The sequence below is a fragment of the Scyliorhinus canicula genome, chromosome 17 (assembly GCF_902713615.1).
Source record: "Scyliorhinus canicula chromosome 17, sScyCan1.1, whole genome shotgun sequence".
Classification (NCBI taxonomy): Eukaryota; Metazoa; Chordata; class Chondrichthyes; order Carcharhiniformes; family Scyliorhinidae; genus Scyliorhinus; species Scyliorhinus canicula.
In genome coordinates, this window is record NC_052162.1 from 48,390 (window position 1) to 69,881 (window position 21,492).

At 49.5% G+C, this 21,492-nt stretch overlaps 1 protein-coding gene across 1 annotated transcript in view; it reads right to left on the reverse strand.

Annotated features, from left to right (window-relative positions):
- Positions 1 to 21,492, reverse strand: part of LOC119952140 (importin subunit alpha-4-like) — a 51,542-nt gene that overhangs the window by 8,964 nt on the left and 21,086 nt on the right. The gene's annotated exons all lie outside the window — the stretch shown is intronic.

A 21,492-nucleotide genomic window follows, 5' to 3' on the forward strand; every position in this document is an offset into this window, starting at 1 on the left:
TTTAGTAAGGTCAGAGAAGGGGGCAAAAGAGGGGGAGGTGTGGCGCTGCTAGTCAAGGACAGTATTACGGTGGCAGAAAGGATGCAAGATGGGGACTCTTCTTCCGAGGTAGTATGGGCTGAGGTTAGAAACAGGAAAGGAGAGGTCACACTGCTGGGAGTTTTCTATAGGCCACCTAATAGTTCTAGAGATGTAGAGGAAAGGATGGCGAAGATGATTCTGGAAAAGAGCGAAAGTAACAGGGTAGTTGTTATGGGAGACTTTAACTTTCCTAATATTGACTGGAAAAGATATAGTTCGAGTACATTGGATGGGTCGTTCTTTGTACAATGTGTGCAGGAGGGTTTTCTGACACAATATGTTGACAGGCCAACAAGAGGTGAGGCCACATTGGATTTGGTTTTGGGTAACGAACCAGGCCAGGTGTTAGATCTGGAGGTAGGTGAACACTTTGGAGACAGTGACCACAATTCGGTGACCTTTACATTAGTGATGGAAAGGGATAAGTATACCCCGCAGGGCAAGAGTTATAGCTGGGGGAAGGGCAATTATGATGCCATTAGACATGACTTAGGATGTGCAGGTTGGAGAAGCAGGCTGCAAGGGTTGGGCACACTGGATATGTGGAGCTTGTTCAAGGAACAGCTATTGCGTGTTCTTGATAAGTACGTACCAGTCAGACAGGGAGGAAAGGGTAGAGCGAGGGAACCGTGGTTTAACAAAGAAGTGGAATCTCTTGTTAACAGGAAAAAGGAGGCCTATGTGAAGATGAGGCGTGAAGTTTCAGTTGGGGCGCTTGATAGTTACAGGGAAGCGAGGAAAGATCTAAAGAGAGAGCTAAGACGAGCAAGGAGGGGACATGAGAAGTCTTTGGCAGGTAGGATCAAGGAAAACCCAAAAGCTTTCGATAGGTATGTCAGGAATAAAAGAATGACTAGGGTAAGAGTAGGGCCAGTCAGGGACAGTGGTGGGAAGTTGTGTGTGGAGGCTGAGGAGATAAGCGAGATACTAAATGAATACTAAATGTATTCACTCAGGAAAAAGATAATATTGTGGAGGAGAATGTTGAGACCCAGGCTATTAGAATAGATGGCATTGAGGTGCGTAGGGAAGAAGTGTTGGCAATTCTGGACAAGGTGAAAATAGATAAGTCCACGGGGCCTGATGGGATTTATCCTAGGATTCTCTGGGAAGCCAGGGAAGAGATTGCTGAGCCTTTGGCTTTGATTTTTAGGTCATCATTGGCTACAGGAATAGTGCCAGAGGACTGGAGGATAGCAAATGTGGTCCCTTTGTTCAAGAAGGGGAGTAGAGATAACCCTGGTAACTATAGGCCGGTGAGCCTCACGTCTGTGGTGGGTAAAGTCTTGGAGAGGATTATAAAAGATACGATTTATAATCATCTAGATAGCAATAATATGATTAGGGATAGTCAGCATGGTTTTGTGAAGGGTAGGTCATGCCTCACAAACCTTATCGAGTTCTTTGAGAAGGTGACTGAACAGGTAGACGAGGGTAGAGCAGTTGATGTGGTGTATATGGATTTCAGTAAAGCGTTTGATAAGGTTCCCACGGTCGGCTATTGCAGAAAATACGGAGGCTGGGGATTGAGGGTGATTTAGAGATGTGGATCAGAAATTGGCTAGTTGAAAGAAGACAGAAAGTGGTGGTTGATGGGAAATGTTCAGAATGGAGTTCAGTTACGAGTGGCGTACCACAAGGATCTGTTCTGGGGCCGTTGCTGTTTGTCATTTTTATAAATGACCTAGAGGAGGGCGCAGAAGGATGGGTGAGTAAATTTGCAGACGACACTAAAGTCGGTGGAGTTGTAGACAGTGCGGAAGGATGTTGCAGGTTACAGAGGGACATAGATAAGCTGCAGAGCTGGGCTGAGAGGTGGCAAATGGAGTTTAATGTGGAGAAGTGTGAGGTGATTCACTTTGGAAAGAATAACAGGAATGCGGAATATTTGGCTAATGGTAAAATTCTTTGTAGTGTGGATGAGCAGAGGGATCTCGGTGTCCATGTACATAGATCCCTGAAAGTTGCCACCCAGGTTGATAGGGTTGGGAAGAAGGCCTATGGTGTGTTGGCCTTTATTGGTAGAGGGATTGAGTTCCGGAGCTATGAGGTCATGTTGCAGTTGTACAAAACTCTAGTACGGCCGCATTTGGAGTATTGCGTTCAGTTCTGATCGCCTCATTATAGGAAGGACGTGGAAGCTTTGGAACGGGTGCAGAGGAGATTTACCAGGATGTTGCCTGGTATGGAGGGAAAATCTTATGAGGAAAGGCTGATGGACTTGAGGTTGTTTTCGTTAGAGAGAAAAAGGTTAAGAGGTGACTTAATAGAGGCATACAAAATGATCAGAGGGTTAGATAGGGTGGACAGCGAGAGCCTTCTCCCGCGGATGGAGGTGGCTAGCACGAGGGGACATAGCCTTAAATTGAGGGGTAATAGATATAGGACAGAGGTCAGAGGTGGGTTTTTTACGCAAAGAATGGTGAGGCCGTGGAATGCCCTACCTGCAACAGTAGTGAACTCGCCAACATTGAGGGCATTTAAAAGTTTATTGGATAAGCATATGGATGATAATGGCATAGTGTAGGTTAGATGGCCTTTAGTTTTTTCCATGTCGGTGCAACATCGAGGGCCGAAGGGCCTGTACTGCGCTGTATCGTTCTATGTTCTATGTTCTACGTCACTAACAAAATGCTGGACACTAAGGCCACTTTGGGAAGATAATTTTCATAGTAAGACTATTAAAATGGATGATCTTCCACCCAATATCCAGCAACTAATTCATTAACCAAATCAGGCCAACGGTCCATAAATAGCCAGAGTGATGCTCAATCAATATCGAGGTTGAAGGTATTGCAAACGGGCAACATCAGATAAGGAAGCAGTACCAAGATGAATGGGAGCTTCACAACTCAGAATCAGAATTGTAACGGGGCAGAAGGAGGCCATTCAGCCCTTCCTGTCTGCACCGACTCTCCTGATTAGCATCATGACTCTCTTACGCCCCTTTATGCCTCCAGCACATTTCCAGGCAGTGCATTCCAGACCCGAACCACTCATTGTCCTCATCACATCTGCTTCTTTCACAAATCACTTTAAATCTGTTCCCTTTCGTTCTTGACCCTTTAAAGAGCGGGAAGTTTCTCCTTATCTAATTTGTCCAGACCCCTCATGATTTTGAACATTTCCCTCAAATCTCCTCTCCGCTTTCTTGAGAACAGTCTCAATCTATCCTCATAACTGGCTTCTCATCCCTGGAACCATTCTGGTAAACAGGGAAAAATACTCCTTGGTTGGAGCAACTTCAGGCTCCCGAGCAATACTTTCAGACCTGCCCCATCAATATGTCTTGTCCAGTTCAGTTTCTGATCAATGGTAAGGTAATAATAATAATAATCATTATTGTCACAAGTAGGCTTACATTAACACTGCAATGAAGTTACTGTGAAAATCCCCTAGTCGCCGCACTCCGGCGCCTGTTCGGGTACACAGGGGCAGAATTCAGAATGTCCAAATTACCGAACAGCACGTCTTTCGGGACTTATGGGAGGAAACCGGGGCATCCGGACGAAACCCACGCAGAGGGAGAACGTGAAGACTCCACACAGTGACCCAAGTGGGAATCGAACCTGGGACCTGGAGCTAAACCAAATAGTGATTTACTTACAGTGGCTGGATTCATATTTGGGGTCCGAAATCTCCACTCTGGCCTCCTCTGGGTGTTTATGAGGCCTCCTCTGGGTGTTTATGAGGCCTCCTCTGGGTGTTTATGAGGCCTCCTCTGGGTGTTTATGAGGCCTCCTCTGGATGTTTATGAGGCCTCCTCTGGGTGTTTATGAGGCCTCCTCTGGGTGTTTATGAGGCCTCCTCTGGGTGTTTATGAGGCCTCCTCTGGGTGTTTATGAAGCCTCCTTTAGGTGTTTATGAGGCCTCCACTGGGTGTTTCTGAGGCCTCCTCTGGGTGTTTATGAGGCCTCCTCTGGGTGTTTATGAGGCCTCCTCTGGGTGTTTATGAAGCCTCCTCTGGGTGGTTATGAAGCCTCCTCTGGGTAACCCCCAGGATGTTGATTGTGGGGATTCAGCGATGGTAATGCCATTGAATGTCAAGGGGCAATGGTTAGATCCTGTCTTGTAGGAGATGGTCATTGGCGCAAATGTAACTTGCCACTTGTCAGCCCAAGCCTAGATATTGTCCAGGTCTTGCTGCATTTGGACATGGACTGCTTCATTATCTGGGGAGTCGTTAATGGTGCTGAACATTGTGCAGTCATCCGCAAACATCCCCACTTCTGACCCAATGATGGATGAAGCAGCTGAAGATGGTTGGGCCTAGGACACTATCCTGAGGAACTCCCGCTGTGATGTCCTGGAGCTGAGATTAGGTGTTTTATTGTGTTCCAAACACATGTAACAACAGCAAAATACCAAATATGGATTTCTTTATTGTCACGTGTACCGAGGTACAGTGAAAAGCATTTTGCTGCGAGCAGCTCAAACAGATCATTAGGTACATGAAAATAAAAGAAAATAAAAAGAAAATACATAATAGAACACAAGGTACACATTGTAAATACATAGCCACTGGCATTGGGTGAAGCATACATGAGTGCAGTATTAATCAGATCAGTCCATATGAGGTTTGTTTAGGAGTCTGGTAACAGCAGGGAAGAAGCTGTTTTTGAATCTGTTCGTGCGTGTTCTCAGACATCTGTATCTCCGGCCCGATGGGAGAAGTTGGAAGAGTGAGTAAGCCGGGTGGGAGGGATCTTTGATTATGCTGCCCGCTTTCCCCAGGCAGCGGGAGGTGTACATAGAACATAGAACAGTACAGCACAGCACAGAACAGGCCCTTCGGCCCTCAATGTTGTGCCGAGCCATGATCACCCTACTCAAAACCACGTATCCACCCTATACCCGTAACCCAACAACCTCCCCCTTAACCTTACTTTTATTAGGACACTACGACCAATTTATCATGGCCAATCCACCTAACCCGCACATCTTTGGACTGTGGGAGGAAACCGGAGCACTCGGAGGAAACCCACGCACACAGGGGGAGCACGTGCAGACTCCGCACAGACAGTGACCCAGCCAGGAATCGAACCTGGGACCCTGGAGCTGTGAAGCATTTATGCTAACCACCATGCTACCCTGCTGCCCCGAAGATGGAGTAGATGGAGTCAATGGATGGGAGGCAGGTTCGTGTGATGGACTGGGCTGTGTTCACGACTCTCTGAAGTTCCTTGCGGTCCTGGGCTGAGCAGTTGCCATACCAGGCTGTGATGCAGCCCGATAGGATGCTTTCTATGGTGCATCTGTAAAAGTTGGTAAGAGTTAGTGTGGACATTCCGAATTTCCTTAGTTTCCTGAGGAAGTTATAGGCGCTGATGTGCTTTCTTGGTGGTAGCGTCGACGTGGGTGGACCAGGACAGATTTTTGGTGATGTGCACCCCATGGAATTTGAAACTGCTAACCATCTCCACCTCAGCCCCGTTGATGCTGACAGGGGTGTGTACAGTACTTTGCTTCCTGAAGTCAATGACCAGCTCTTTAGTTTTGCTGGCATTGAGGGAGAGATTGTTGTCGCTACACCACTCCACTAGGTTCTCTATCTCCCTCCTGTATTCTGACTCGCCGTTATTCGAGATCCGACCCAGTATGGTCGTATTGTCAGCAAACTTGTAGATGGAGTTGGAACCATATTTTGCCACGCAGTCGTGTGTGTACAGGGAGTATAGTAGGGGGCTAAGTACGCAGCCTTGCGGGGCCCCGGTATGAACATAGAACATACAATGCAGAAGGAGGCCATCCGGCCCATCGAGTCCGCACCGACCCATTTAATCCCTCACTTCCACCTCATCCCCGTAACCCGATAACCCCTCCTAACCTTTTTGGACACTAAGGGCAATTTAGCATGGCCAATCCACCTAACCTGCATATCTTTGGACTGTGGGAGGAAACCGGAGCACCCGGAGGAAACATACGCACACACGGGGAGAACGTGCAGACTCCGCACAGATAGTGACCCAGCCGGGAATCGAACCTGGGACACTGGCGCTGTGAAGCCAGTGCTATCCACTTGTGCTACCGTGCTTTATTTATTTATTTATTTTAAATTAATTTAGAGTACCCAATTCATTTTTCCAATAAGTGGCAATTTAGCGTGGCCAATCCACCTACCCTGCACATCTTTTGGGTTGTGGGGGCGAAACCCACGCAGACACGGGGAGAATGTGCAAACTCCACACGGACAGTGACCCAGAGCCGGGATCGAACCTGGGACCTCAGCGCCGTGAGGCAGCAGTGCTAACCCACTGCGCCCTACCGTGCTTTATTGAGGACTATCGTGGAGGAGGTGTTGTTGTTTATTCTTACTGATTGTGGTCTGTGGGTCAGAAAGTCGAGGATCCAGTTGCAAAGTGAGGAGCCAAGTCCTGGGATATGTACACTTCATACACTCACAGTCTGCAGTTTGTACAAGTTTCCCTTTTTTTCCCCGCCCCGCAACATCGTCATAAACAACCCTCCCGCTACTCATCCTGGAGCAGCAGTTGCTCCAACAGTGTGAACTCGGGCAGCTTGGGAAACGCCCTCCCCTCTTTCTGCACAAAGACCCTCACCTGCATCAACCTAAACTCATTGCCCCTCGGCACCTCACACCTCTCCCGTGGCTCGTCCAGACGAATAACCTCCCTTGCGAGAACATGTCCTAACCTTCTCCAGCCCTGCCTCCCTGCATTTCCCATACATCCCATCTATCTCTCCCGGCTTGAACCCGTGCTTACCGCACGGCAGCGTAAGCACAGACACCTTTCCCAACTTAAAATGCCCCCTGAAATGAAAAATGAAATGAAGATCACTTATTGTCACGAGTAGGCTTCAATGAAGTTACTGTGAAAAGCCCCTAGTTGCCACATTCCAGCGCCTGTTCGGGGAGGCTGGTACGGGAATCGTGCTGCTGGCCTGCCTTGGTCTGCTTTAAAAGCCAGCGATTTAGCCCAGTGAGCTAAACCAGCCCCTGGTTTCCTGATCGTCGGTGGCACCACTTTGTTCCCCATGTTGTTCCCTGCGCTAACAGCAGCTGAGCCCTCAGACTGGATCCTCTACAGGATTCCACTTGCATCCTGACCCACTCCACCCCCTCCTCTCCCACCATCACCTCACCTTCTCCACATTCACCGTGCAATAATAGTGCAGCAGGTTCGGCAGCACCAATCCCACTTTCGCTCTCTGAAACAGAGCCCTCAGTACCTTCCATGAGACCATAAGACATAGGAGCAGAATTAGGCCACTCGGCCCATCGAGTCTGCTCCGCGATTCAATCATGGCTGATATTTTCTCATCCCCATTCTCCTGCCTTCTCCCCATAACCCCTGACCCCATATTAATCATGAACTTGTCTGTCTCTGTCTGACAGACAGATTTGGCCTCCACAGCCTTCTGCAGCAAACAGTTCCACAGATTCACCACCCTCTGGCTGAAGAAATTCCTCCTCATCCCGGGTTCAATCCCGGTTTGCACATTCTCCCCGCGTCTGCGTGGCTTTCACCCCCACAACCCAAAGATGTGCAGGCCAGGTGAATTGGCCACGCTAAATTGCCCCTTAATTGCAAAGTAAAAGAATTGGGTACTCTAAATTTTAAAAAAATGTAAAGTGTCTCACCTCTTAAAATTCCCCTTACACTCCTCCAGTAACGCTGTCAAATTACACCCCTGCATCTGAGCCCACTCTCACGTCACCTGAATCTCCAAATATCTAGACCTTTCTCCAGCCACCTTAAACGGCAATGTCCCCAAGTTGGCCTCTCGCCCCGTAACCTTCACCGAAATACCTCGCTGAATGTGTGATAGACACTACCTTCAGGGAGGTGGTCACATCACAGGTTCAGACAGGTAGATGGGTGACCTCCAGGAGAGGAGACTCGATAGTCAGGGGAACAGACACGCATTTCCATGGCTTCAAATGGGACTCCAGGGTGTGTGTTGCTTACCTGGTGCCAGGGTGCTGGATGTCTCGAGACAGCTACAGGGTATCCTGAAACAGGAGGGTTAACAGACAGATGTCATTGTCCACATTGGTACTAATGGCATAGGCTGGACGAGGGAAGAGGTCCTGTAAAGACAATTCAGGGAGTTAGGAGCTAAAAGGCAGGACCTCTGAAATGAAAATGGCTTATTGTCACAAGTAGGCTTCAAATGAAGTTACTGTGAAAAGCCCCTAGTCACCACATTCCGGCGCCTGTTCGGGGAGGCTGGTACGGGAATCGAACCATGCTGCTGGCCTGCCTTGGTCTGCTTGAAAAGCCAGCTATTTAGCCCTGTACTAAACCGATTACTCCCCGTGCCACGTGCTAGTGTCCTTCAACGCAAGAAGCATCAGGAAGAAGGTGGGTGAACTTAAGGCATGGATCAGGACTTGGAACTACGATGTTGTGGCCATCACGGAAACTTGGGCAGAAGAGGGGCAGAAATGGTTGTTGGAGGTTCCTGGTTATGGATGTTTCAATAAGATTAAGGGCAGCACGGTAGCATTGTGGATAGCACAATCGCTTCACAGCTCCAGGGTCCCAGGTTTGATTCCGGCTTGGGTCACTGTCTGTGCGGAGTCTGCACATCCTCCCCGTGTGTGCGTGGGTTTCCTCCGGGTGCTCCGGTTTCCTCCCACAGTCCAAAGATGTGCAGGATTGGCCACGATAAATTGCCCATAGTGTCCAAAATTGCCCTTAGTGTTGGGTGGGGTTACTGGGTTATGGGGATAGGGTGGAGGTGTTGACCTTGGGTAGGATGCTCTTTACAAGAGCCGGTGCAGACTCGATGGACCAAATGGCCTCCTTCTGCACTGTAAATTCTATGTAAATATGTAAATGACGGAATATGAAATGTGGGAGCCATTGATACTGTGGCTAAACACCTGTTGTTTTTGCTAAAACTGCTATATACTCATGTGCCAATAGATAACCTCAAAGTCTGTAAAATCATGTATCGAAACTATGGCAAAAACAAGCTATGCTTTGTAATGGGGGCAAGCTCAAGTGAATGTAAGGGACAGCCCCTTAAAAAACATATAAAGACAGAGTGTTTGGAGCAAAACTTTGGCACACTCAGAGGTGAACCTTTGGAATACCTAGAGTGCTGCCCCGATCGCAATAATGAATATTCTAAAGTACGAACGTGTTCGAGACTTTCTTCCGGACTGAGAGACAAGTGAATTAGAGACGCATTCAGCCCCCTCACATTCCAGGTTATCAGCCGGATCAGAGGGCTCCCTGCCCCCCTCCCCTGCCGATTAGCCATACCCCATCCCTTGCCCACCACCGGCCAGCGTCCCCCGCTCTGCCAAGTTCCCACGGCGGCAACTCCCCCCCTCCAGCCCCCCTGCATCCTCCAGCTTCTTCCTGACCGTTTCAGCAGCAATCCGGTACCCTCCCCAGTCTAGGACCCCTCCTAGCCACGCCCCTCCCTCCATAGCACTCCCGTGAGCCAGCTAACTTCGGCTGACCCCGGTGACTCCCGCCCTACCTCCGACTCCTCCTCCTCCATCGTGCCCGTCAATGGGTCCTCCTCACCCCCCCGCTCTTGCGCATGAAAGGAAAACAGCCAGCAATGACCCGCGCTTCTCAGCCCCGACCCCACCATCTCCCAGCGCGGGAAACCCGCAGAAAGCCCGCGCTTTCGCCCTGCCCGGCCCCGCCCCCACCATCTCCCAGCGCGGGAAACCCACAGAAAGCCCGCGCTTTCGCCCTGCCCGGCCCCGCCCCCACCATCTCCCAGCGCGGGAAACCCGCAGAAAGCCCGCGCTTTCGCCCTGCCCGGCCCCACCCCCACCATCTCCCAGCGCGGGAAACCCGCAGAAAGCCCGCGCTTTCGCCCTGCCCGGCCCCGCCCCCACCATCTCCCAGCGTGGGAAACCCGCAGAAAGCCCGCGCTTTCGCCCTGCCCGGCCCCGCCCCCACCATCTCCCAGCGCGGGAAACCCGCAGAAAGCCCGCGCTTTCGCCCTGCCCGGCCCCGCCTCCTCCAGGGCCACTCCCATTGTCAGTCCCCCCCACCCACCAGCTCCCCGAACTCCCCGTTTACCCCCCTGCCCGAACCCGTCCACCAGACCCCTACAGAAAAACCCATATAGAAAAGACAAATCGACATCAGCCCACCCACCCTAAGGCCAACCCACTTCTTACATTAAACCAAGCAAATACAGATACAGTATTATACAGCATCTCCCATCTTAGACCCTCAGTTTGAGTCCAGTTTCTCGGCCTGCACAAAGGCCCACGCCTCCTCCGGGGACTCAAAATAATGGTGCCGATCGTTATAGGTGACCCACAGACGCGCCGGCTGCAACATGCCGAACTTCACACTCTGTCTATGGAGCACCGCCTTCGTCCGGTTAAACCCGGCCATCCGCCTCGCCTCGCCACCTCTGCACTCCAGTCCTGGAAGATCCTCACCTCTGTGTTCTCCCACTTGCTGCTCCGCTCCTTCTTGGCCCACCGGAGCACACACTCACGATCCACGAACCAATGAAACCGCACCAACACCGCCCGCGGCGGCTCGTTCGGCTTGGGCCTCCTAGCCAGAATTCTGTGGGCCCCCTCTAACTCCAGGGGCCCCTGGAAGGACCCAGCCCCCATCAGCGAGTTTAGCATCATCACCACATAGGCCGCTAGGTCCGACCCCTCCAGCCCCTCCGTGAGGCCCAGGACCCGCAAATTCTTCCTCCTCGACCGGTTGTCCAGCTCCTCGAACCGCTCCTGCCACCTTTTATGGAGCGCCTCGTGCATCTCCACCTTCCCCGCGGCGGCCACGGCCTCATCCTCCCTTTCGGAGGCCTGCTGCTGCAGCTCCCGGATCGCAGCCCCCTGGGCTGTCTGGGTCTCCATCAGCTCCCTGTTGGTTACCTTCAGCGACTCCAGCAGCTCCAACTTCAGCTCCTGGAAGCAGCGCAGCAGAGTCGCCTGCTGTTCCTGAGCCCACTGCCTCAGGGTCTCTGCCGGCCGCCATTGGGGGCCCTGAATAGAGCCCCAAAGTCCGTTTTCAGCGGGAGCTGCCGAATGTGCGGCTTAGCTCCGCATTGCCGCCACCGGAAGTCCTGCTGTATGCCTTCTTGACCACTCTATCAACCTGCGTTGCCACCTTCAGGGTACAATGGACCTGAACTCCCAGATCTCTCTGTACATCAATTTTCCCCAGGAATCTTCCATTGACCATATAGTCCGCTCTTGAATTAGATCTTCCAAAATGCATCACCTCGCATTTGCCTAGATTGAACTCCATCGGCCATTTCTCTGCCCAACTCTCCAATCTATCTATATTTTGCTGTATTCTCTGACAGTCCTCCTCGCTATCTGCAACTCCACCAATCTTAGTATCATCTGCAAACTTGCTAATCAGACCACCTATACCTTCGTCCAGATCATTTATGTATATCACAAACAACAGTGGTCCGAGCACGGATCCCTGTGGAACACCACTAGTCACCTTTCTCCATTTTGAGACACTCCCTTCCACCACTACTCTCTGTCTCTTGTTGCCCAGCCAGTTCTTTATCCATCTAGCTAGTACACCCTGAACCCCATACGACTTCACTTTTTCCATCAACCTGCCATGGGAAACTTTATCAAATGCCTTACTGAAGTCCATGTATATGACATCTACAGCCCTTCCCTCATCAATTAACTTTGTCACTTCCTCAAAGAATTCTATTAGGTTTGTAAGACATGACCTTCCCTGCACAAAACCATGCTGCCTGTCACTGTTAAGTCTATTTTCTTCCAAATGTGAATAGATCCTATCCCTCAGTATCTTCTCCAACGGTTTGCCTACCACTGGCGTCAAGCTCACAGGTCTATAATTCCCTTCTTAAACAAAGGGACAACATTGGCAATTCTCCAGTCCTCCGGGACCTCACCCGTGCTCAAGGATGCTGCAAAGATATCTGTTAAGGCCCCAGCTATTTCATTCCTCGCTTCCCTCAGCAACCTGGGATAGATCCCATCCGATCCTGGGGACTTGTCTACCTTAATGCCTTTTAGAATACCCAAAACCTCCCCCTTCCTTATGCCGACATGACCTAGAGCAGGGGTGGGCAAACTTTCCTCAAAGAAAGCTAAGAGAGAGCATGAAAAATCTTTGGCGGGTAGGATCAAGGAAAACGCCACGGCATTTTACACATATGTGAGAAATATGAGAATGACAGAAGCGGGAGATTGTGCATTGAGTCAGAAGAGATAAGAGCTCTTGAACGAGTACTTTTCGTCAGTATTTACGAATGAGAGGGGCCATATTGTTGGAGAGGACAGTGTGAAACATACTGGTAAGCTGGAGGAGATACTTGTTAGGAGGTAAGATGTGTTCGGCATTTTGAAAAACTTGAGGATAGACAAGTCCCCTGGGCCTGACGGGATATATCCAAGGATTCTATGGGAAACAAGTGATGAAATTGCAGAGCCGTTGGCAATGATCTTTTCGTCCTCGCTGTCAACAGGGGTGGTACCAAGGGATTGGAGAGTGGGGAATGTCGTGCCCCTGTTCAAAAAAGGGAATATGGATAACCCTGGGAATTACAGGCCAGTTAGTCTTACTTCGGTAATGGAAAGGGTACTGAGGGATAGGATTTCTGAGCATCTGGAAAGACACTGCTTGATTAGGGATAGTCAGCACGGATTTGTGAGGGGTAGGTCTTGCCTCACAAGTCTTATTGACTTCTTTGAGGAGGTGACCAAGCATGTGGATGAAGGTAAAGCAGTGGATGTAGTGTACATGGATTTTAGTAAGGCATTTGATAAGGTTCCCCATGGTAGGCTTATGCAGAAAGTAAGGAGGCATGGGATAGTGGGAAATTTGGCCAGTTGGATAACGAACTGGCTAACCGATAGAAGTCAGAGAGTGGTGGTGGATGGCAAATATTCAGCCTGGAACCCAGTTATCAGTGGCGTACCGCAGGGATCAGTTCTGGGTCCTCTGCTGTTTGTGATTTTCATTGATGACTTGGACGAGGGAGTTGAAGGGTGGGTCAGTAAATTTGCAGACGATACGAAGATTGTGGAGTTGTGGATAGTGAGGAGGGCTGTTGTCGGCTTCAAAGAGACATAGATAGGATGCAGAGCTGGGCTGAGAAGTGGCAGATGGAGTTTAACCCTGAAAAGTGTGAGGTTGTCCATTTTGGAAGGACAAATATGAATGCGGAATACAGGGTTAACGATCGGGTTCTTGGCAATGTGGAGGAGCAGAGAAATCTTGGGGTCTATGTTCATAGATCTTTGAAAGTTGCCACTCAAGTGGATAGAGCTGTGAAGAAGGCCTATGGTGTGCTAGCGTTCATTAGCAGAGGGATTGAATTTAAGAGCCATGAGGTGATGATGCAGCTGTACAAAACCTTGGTCAGGCCACATTTGGAGTACTGTGTGCAGTTCTGGTTGCCTCATTTTAGGAAGGATGTGGAAGCTTTGGAAAAGGTGCAAAGGAGATTTACCAGGATGTTGCCTGGAATGGAGAGTAGGTCTTACCAGGAAAGGTTGAGGGTGCTCGGCCTTTTCTCATTAGAACGGAGAAGGATGAGGGGCGACTTGATAGAGGTTTATAAGATGATCAGGGGAATAGATAGAGTAGACAGTCAGAGACGTTTTCCCCGGGTGGAACAAACCATTACAAGGGGACATAAATTTAAGGTGAATGGTGGAAGATATAGGGGGGATGTCAGAGGTAGGTTCTTTACCCAGAGAGTAGTGGGGGCATGGAATGCACTGCCTGTGGAAGTAGTTGAGTCGGAAACAGTAGGGACCTTCAAGCGGCTATTGGATAGGTACATGGATACGGTAGAATGATGGGGTGTAGATTAATTTGTTCTTAATCTGGGACAAAAGTTCGGCACAACATCGTGGGCCGAAGGGCCTGTTCTGTGCTGTATTTTCTATGTTGTAGTGAGGCTTGGATCACGGGAATAGTACAGTTGAACATGTGGCTAAAGAGCTGGTGTAGGAGGGAAGACTTTCGATATGTGGATCAATGGGATGTCTTCTGGGGAAGGTGGGACCTGTACAAGCAGGATGGGTTGCACCTGAACTGAGGGGCACCAATATCCTGGGCGGGAGGTTTGAGAGTGAATAAAAATGAAATGAAAATCGCTTATTGTCACAAGTAGGCGTCAAATGAAGTTACTGTGAAAAGCCCCTAGTCGCCACATTCCAGCGCCTGGTGGGGAGGCTGGTATGGGAATTGAACTCGCGCTGCTGTTCTGTTCAAAGTGATGTTCAGGAGGGTTTATATTAGTGTGACAGGGGGGTGGGAACTGGAGCAGCAGGCCAGCAAATGTAGAGACTGGTGAAAAAGTGAGACTGAGTTAAACATAGCGCAGAGTAAGAGCAGACAGAGGGAGGCCGCAGGGCTCAGCGGGTCTGTAGGTCTGGAGTGCGTTTGCTTCAATGCAAAATGTGTAACAGGTAAGACAGACAAAGTGAGAGCCTGGATTACTGCATGGAACTATGATGTAAGTTCAATTACGGAGACATGGCTAGAGGGTCAGGACTGGCAGTTTAACATTCGGGATATTGTTGTTTTAGATGGGATAGAAGGGGAAACAAAAGAGGTGGGGGAGTGGCATTGCTGATTCGGAAGATCACAGCTGTGTTGAGGGGGACATATTGGAGGGATCTTGTAGTGAGGCATTATGGGTGGAGCTCAGGAATAAGAAGGGTGAAATCACAATGTTGGGAGTGTATTATAGGCCTCCCAACATCCCGCAGGAGGCAGAGGAGCAGCTGTGTAGACTGTTTCACTGTGACGCTGACTGCAGGACGCTGCTCCCAGACTGCTTCACTGTGATACTGACCGCAGGACCCCCTATCCAGACTGCTTCACTATGATGCTGACTGCAGGACGCTGTTCCCAGACTGCTTCACTATGATGCTGACTGCAGGACCCCCTTCCCAGACTGCTTCACTGTGATGCTGACTGCAGGACGCTGTTCCCAGACTGTTTCACTGTGACGCTGACTGCAGGACCCCCTTCCCAGGCTGCTTCACTGTGATGCTGACTGCAGGACGCTGTTCCCAGACTGTTTCACTGTGATGCTGACTGCAGGACGCTGTTCCCAGACTGTTTCACTGTGACGCTGACTGCAGGACGCTGTTCCCAGACTGTTTCACTGTGACGCTGACTGCAGGACCCCCTTCCCAGGCTGCTTCACTGTGATGCTGACTGCAGGACGCTGTTCCCAGACTGCTTCACTGTGACGCTGACTGCAGGACGCTGTTCCCAGACTGTTTCACTGTGATGCTGACTGCAGGACGCTGTTCCCAAACTGTTTCACTGTGACACTGACTGCAGGACGCTGTTCCCAGACTGTTTCACTGTGATGCTGACTGCAGGACGCTGTTCCCAGACTGTTTCACTGTGATGCTGACTGCAGGACCCCCTTCCCAGACTGCTTCACTGTGACGCTGACTGCAGGACCCCCTTCCCAGACTGCTTCACTGTGATGCTGACTGCAGGACCCCCTTCCCAGACTGCTTCACTGTGATGCTGACTGCAGGATGCTCTTCCCAGACTGCTTCACTGTGATGCTGACTGCAGGACCCCCTTCCCAGACTGCTTCACTGTGATGCTGACTGCAGGACGCTCTTCCCAGACTGCTTCACTGTGATGCTGACTGCAGGACGCTCTTCCCAGACTGCTTCACTGTGATGCTGACTGCAGGACGCTCTTCCCAGACTGCTTCACTGTGATGCTGACTGCGGGACCCCCTATCCAGACTGCTTCACTGTGACGCTGACTGCAGGACGCTCTTCCCAGACTGCTTCACTGTGATGCTGACTGCAGGACGCTCTTCCCAGACTGCTTCACTGTGACGCTGATTGCAGGACGCTCTTCCCAGACTGCTTCACTGTGATGCTGACTGCAGGACGCTCTTCCCAGACTGCTTCACTGTGACGCTGACTACAGGACATGCTTCCCAGACTGCTTCACTGTGACACTGACTGCAGGACACCCTTCCCAGACAGTGTCACTGTGATACTCACTGCTGGACATTGTCCCCAGACAGTTTCACTGTGACACTGACTGCAGGACCCCCTTCCCAGACTGCTTCACTGTGATGCTGACTGCAGGACCCCCTTCCCAGACTGCTTCACTGTGATGCTGACTGCAGGACCCCCTTCCCAGACTGCTTCACTATGATGCTGACTGCAGGACACCCTTCCCAGACTGCTTCACTGTGATGCTGACTGCAGGACGCTCTTCCCAGACTGCTTCACTGTGATGCTGACTGCAGGACGCTCTTCCCCGACTGCTTCACTGTGATGCTGACTGCAGGACGCTCTTCCCAGACTGCCTCACTATGATGCTAACTGCAGGATGCTCTTCCCAGACTGCTTCACTGTGACGCTGACTGCAGGACACGCTTCCCAGACTGCAGGACACGCTTCCCAGACTGCAGGACACGCTTCCCAGACTGCTTCACTGTGACGCTGACTACAGGACACGCTTCCCAGACTGCTTCACTATGATGCTGACAGCAGGACACTCTTCCCAGACTGCAGGGCACCCATCCCAGACTGCTTCACTGTGATGCTGACTGCAGGACCCCCTATCCAGACTGCTTCACTGTGACGCTGATTGCAGGACGCTCTTCCCAGACTGCTTCACTGTGATGCTGACTGCAGGACGCTCTTCCCAGACTGCTTCACTGTGATGCTGACTACAGGACATGCTTCCCAGACTGCTTCACTGTGACACTGACTGCAGGACACGCTTCCCAGACTGCTTCACTGTGACACTGACTGCAGGACACCCTTCCCAGACTGCTTCACTGTGATACTCACTGCTGGACATTGTCCCCAGACAGTTTCACTGTGATGCTGACTGCAGGACGCTCGTCACAGACTGCTTCACTGTGACGCTGACTACAGGACATGCTTCCCAGACTGCTTCACTGTGACACTGACTGCAGGACACGCTTCCCAGACTGCTTCATAAGAACATAAAAACTAGGAGCAGGAGTAGGCCATCTGGCCCCTCGAGCCTGCTCCGCCATTCAATTAGATCATGGCTGATCTTTTGTGGACTCAGCTCCACTTTCCGGCCCGAACACCATAACCCTTAATCCCTTTATTCTTCAAAAACTATCTATCTTTACCTTAAAAACATGTAATGAAGGAGCCTCAACTGCTTCACTGGGCAAGGAATTCCATAGATTCACAACCCTTTGGGTGAAGAAGTTCCTCCTAAACTCAGTCCTAAATCTACCTCCCCTTATTTTGAGGCTATGTCCCCTAGTTCTGCTGTCACCCGCCAGTGGAAACAACCTGCCCGCATCTATCCTACCTATCTATTCCCTTCATAATTTTAAATGTTTCTATAAGATCCCCCCTCATCCTTCTCAATTCCAACGAGTACAGTCCCAGTCTACTCAACCTCTCCTCATAATCCAACCCCTTCAACTCTGGGATTAACCTAGTGAATCTCCTCTGCACACCCTCCAGCGCCAGTACGTCCTTTCTCAAGTAAGGAGACCAAAACTGAACACAATACTCCAGGTGTGGCCGCACTAACACCTTATACAATTGCAACAAAACCTCCCTAGTCTTAAACTCCATCCCTCTAGCAATGAAGGACAAAATTCCATTTGCCTTCTTAATCACCTGTTGCACTTGTAAACCAACCTTCTGTGACTCATGCATTAGCACACCCAAGTCTCTCTGAACAGTGGCATGCTTTAATATTTTATCGTTTAAATAATAATCCCGTTTGCTGTTATTCCTACCAAAATGGATAACCTCACATTTGTCAACATTGTATTCCATCTGCCAGACCCGAGCCCATTCACTTAACCTATCCAAATTCCTCTGCAGACTTCCAGTATCCTCTGCACTTTTCGCTTTACCACTCATCTTAGTGTCATCTGCAAACTTGGACACATTGCCCTTGGTCGAGGTCCCCAACTCCAAATCATCAATGTAAATTGTGAACAATTGTGGGCCCAACACGGATCCATGAGGGACACCACTAGCTACTGATTGCCAACCAGAGAAACACCCATTAATCCCAACTCTTTGCTTTCTATTAATTAACCAATCCTCTATCCATGCTACTACTTTACCCTTAATGCCATGCATCTTTATCTTATGCAGCAATCTTTTGTGTGGCACCTTGTCAAAGGCTTTCTGGAAATCCAGATATACCACATCCATCGGCTCCCCGTTATCTACTGCACTGGTAACGTCCTCAAAAAATTCCACTAAATTAGTTAGGCATGACCTGCCTTTTACGAACCCATGCTGCGTCTGCCCAATGGGACAATTTCTATCCAGATGCCTCGCAATTTCTTCCTTGATGATAGATTCCAGCATCTTCCCTATTACCGAAGTTAAGCTCACTGGCCTATAATTTCCTGCTTTCTGCCTACCTCCTTTTTTAAACAGTGGTGTCACGTTTGCTAATTTCCAATCCACCGGGACCACCCCAGAGTCTAGTGAATTTCGGTAAATTATCACTAGTGCATCTGCAATTTCCCTAGCCATCTCTTTTAGCACTCTGGGATGCATTCCATCAGGGCCAGGAGACTTGTCTACCTTTAAGCCCCATTAGCTTGCCCATCACTCCCTCCTTAGTGATAACAATCCTCTCAAGGTCCTCACCTGTCATAGCCTCATTTCTATCAGTCGCTGGCATGTTATTTGTGTCTTCCACTGTGAAGACCGACACAAAAAACCTGTTCAGTTCCTCAGCCATTTCCTCATTTCCCATTATTAAAACTCCCTTCTCATCCTCTAAAGGACCAATATTTACCTTAGCCACTCTTTTTTGTCTTATATATTTGTAAAAACTTTTACTGTCTGTTTTTATATTCTGAGCAAGTTTACTCTCATACTCTATCTTACTCTTCTTTATAGCTTTTTTAGTAGCTTTCTGTTGCCCCCTAAAGATTTCCCAGTCCTCTAATCTCCCAGCAATCTTTGCCACTTTATATGCTTTTTCCTTCAATTTGATACTCTCCCTTATTTCCTTAGATATCCACAGTCGATTTTCCCTCTTTCTTCCGTCCTTCCTTTTTGTTGGTATAAACCTTTGCTGAGCACTGTGAAAAATCGCTTGGAAGGTTCTCCACTGTTCCTCAACTGTTCCACCATAAAGTCTTAGCTCCCAGTCTACCTTAGCTAGTTCTTCTCTCATCCCCTTGTAATCTCCTTTGTTTAAACACAAAACACTAGTATTTGATTTTACTTTCTCACCCTCCATCTGTATTTTAAATTCCATCATATTGTGATCGCTCCTTCCGAGAGGATCCCTAACTATGAGATCATGAATCAATCCTGTCTCATTACACAGGACAAGATCTAGGACCGCTTGTTCCCTCGTAGGTTCCATTACATACTGTTCTAGGAAACTATCGCGGATACATTCTATAAACTCCTCCTCACGGTTGCCTTGACCGACCTGGTTAAACCAATCGACATGTAGATTAAAATCCCCCATGATAACTGCTGTACCATTTCTACATGCATCCGTTATTTCTTTGTTTATTGCCTGCCCCACCATCTCGTTACTATTTGGTGGCCGATAGACTACTCCTATCAGTGACTTTTTCGCCTTACTATTCCTGATTTCCACCCAAATGGATTCAACCTTATCCTCCATAGAACCGATGTCATCCCTTACTATTGCCCGGATGTCATCCTTAAATAACAGAGCAACACCACCTCCCTTACCATCCACTCTGTCCTTCCGAATAGTTTGATACCCTCGGATATTTAACTCCCAGTCGTGACCATCCTTTAACCATGTTTCAGTAATGGCCACTAAATCATAGTCATTTACGATGATTTGTGCCACCAACTCATTTAATTTATTCCGAATACTATGAGCATTCAGGTAAAGTACACTTATGTTGGTTTATTTACCTCTGTTTTGAATCTTAACATCTCCAGTTTTATTCCTTTTGTTATTACTGGGCCTATTCACTGAGCTCCCCTCAGTCACTGTACCTTGTACTGTCGCCCTTATGGATTTCTGACTATGTCTTCTCTGCCTTGCACTTTTCCCCTTACTTCCTTTTGTTTCTGTCCCTGTTTTACTACCTTCCAACTTCCTGCATTGGTTCCCATCCCCCTGCCACATTAGTTTAAACCCTCCCCAACAGCTCTAGAAAACACCCCCCCTAGGACATCGGTTCCAGTCCTGCCCAAGTGCAGACCGTCCGGTTTGTACTGGTCCCACCTCCCCCAGAACCGGTCCCAATGCCCCAGGAATTTGAATCCCTCCCTCTTGCACCATCTCTCGAGCCACGCATTCATCCCATCTATCCTGACATTCCTACTCTGACTAGCTCGTGGCACTGGTAGCAATCCTGAGATTACTACCTTTGAGGTCCTACTTTTTAGTTTAACTCCTAACTCCCTGAATTCCGCTTGTAGGACCTCATCCCATTTTTTACCTATATCGTTGGTGCCTATGTGCACCACGACAGCTGGCTGTTCACCCTTCCCCCCAAGAATGCCCTGCAGCCGCTCCGAGACATCCTTGACCCTTGCACCAGGGAGGCAACATACCATCCTGGAGTCTCGATTGCGTCCACAGAACCGCCTGTCTATTCCCCTTACGATCGAGTCCCCTATCACTATAGCCCTGCCATTTTTCTTCCTGCCCTGCTGTGCAGCAGAGCCAGCCACGGTGCCATGAACCTGGCTGCTGCTGCATTCCCCTGGTGAGCCATCTCCCCCAACAGTATCCAAAGCGGTATATCTGTTTTGCAGGGAGATGACCGCAGGGGACACCTGCACTGCCTTCCTACTCTTGCTCTGTCTTTTGGTCACCCATTTTCTATCTCCCTCAGTAACCTTCACCTGCGGTGTGACCAACTCGCTAAACGTGCTATCCACGACCTCCTCAGCATCGCGGATGCTCCAAAGTGAGTCCATCCGCAGCTCCAGAGCCGTCAAGCGGTCTAACAGAAGCTGCAACTGAACACACTTCTTGCACGTGAAGGAGCCAGGGACAGTGGACGTGTCCCTGAGCTCCCACATCGCACACGAGGAGCATGACACGGGTCTGGGATCTCCTGCCATGTCTTAAACCCTTGGTAAACTTAAACAACTAGAATTTCAAAATAAAAATAAATAAATTCGACAATGAAAAAAAAAGAGACTACTTACCAGTCACTTACCAGGGTTAAAAAGCACCTCCTCACACTCTGCACCGAATTACCTCACTGCACCAAATTACCAAGTTTCAATCTCCCACTCTGTATGAGTCTCACTCCGGATGAGTCTCCTGGAAAAGTGCTCGCTTACTGTGTGCGCTCTGTCTGTCTGTCTTTTATACAGACCTCAGCTAACCGATGACTGTGAAACTGACTGCAGGACACCCTTCCCAGACTGCTTCACTGTGATACTCACTGCTGGACATTGTCCGCAGACAGTTTCACTGTGATGCTGACTGCAGGACGCTCTTCCCAGACTGCTTCACTGTGATGCTGACT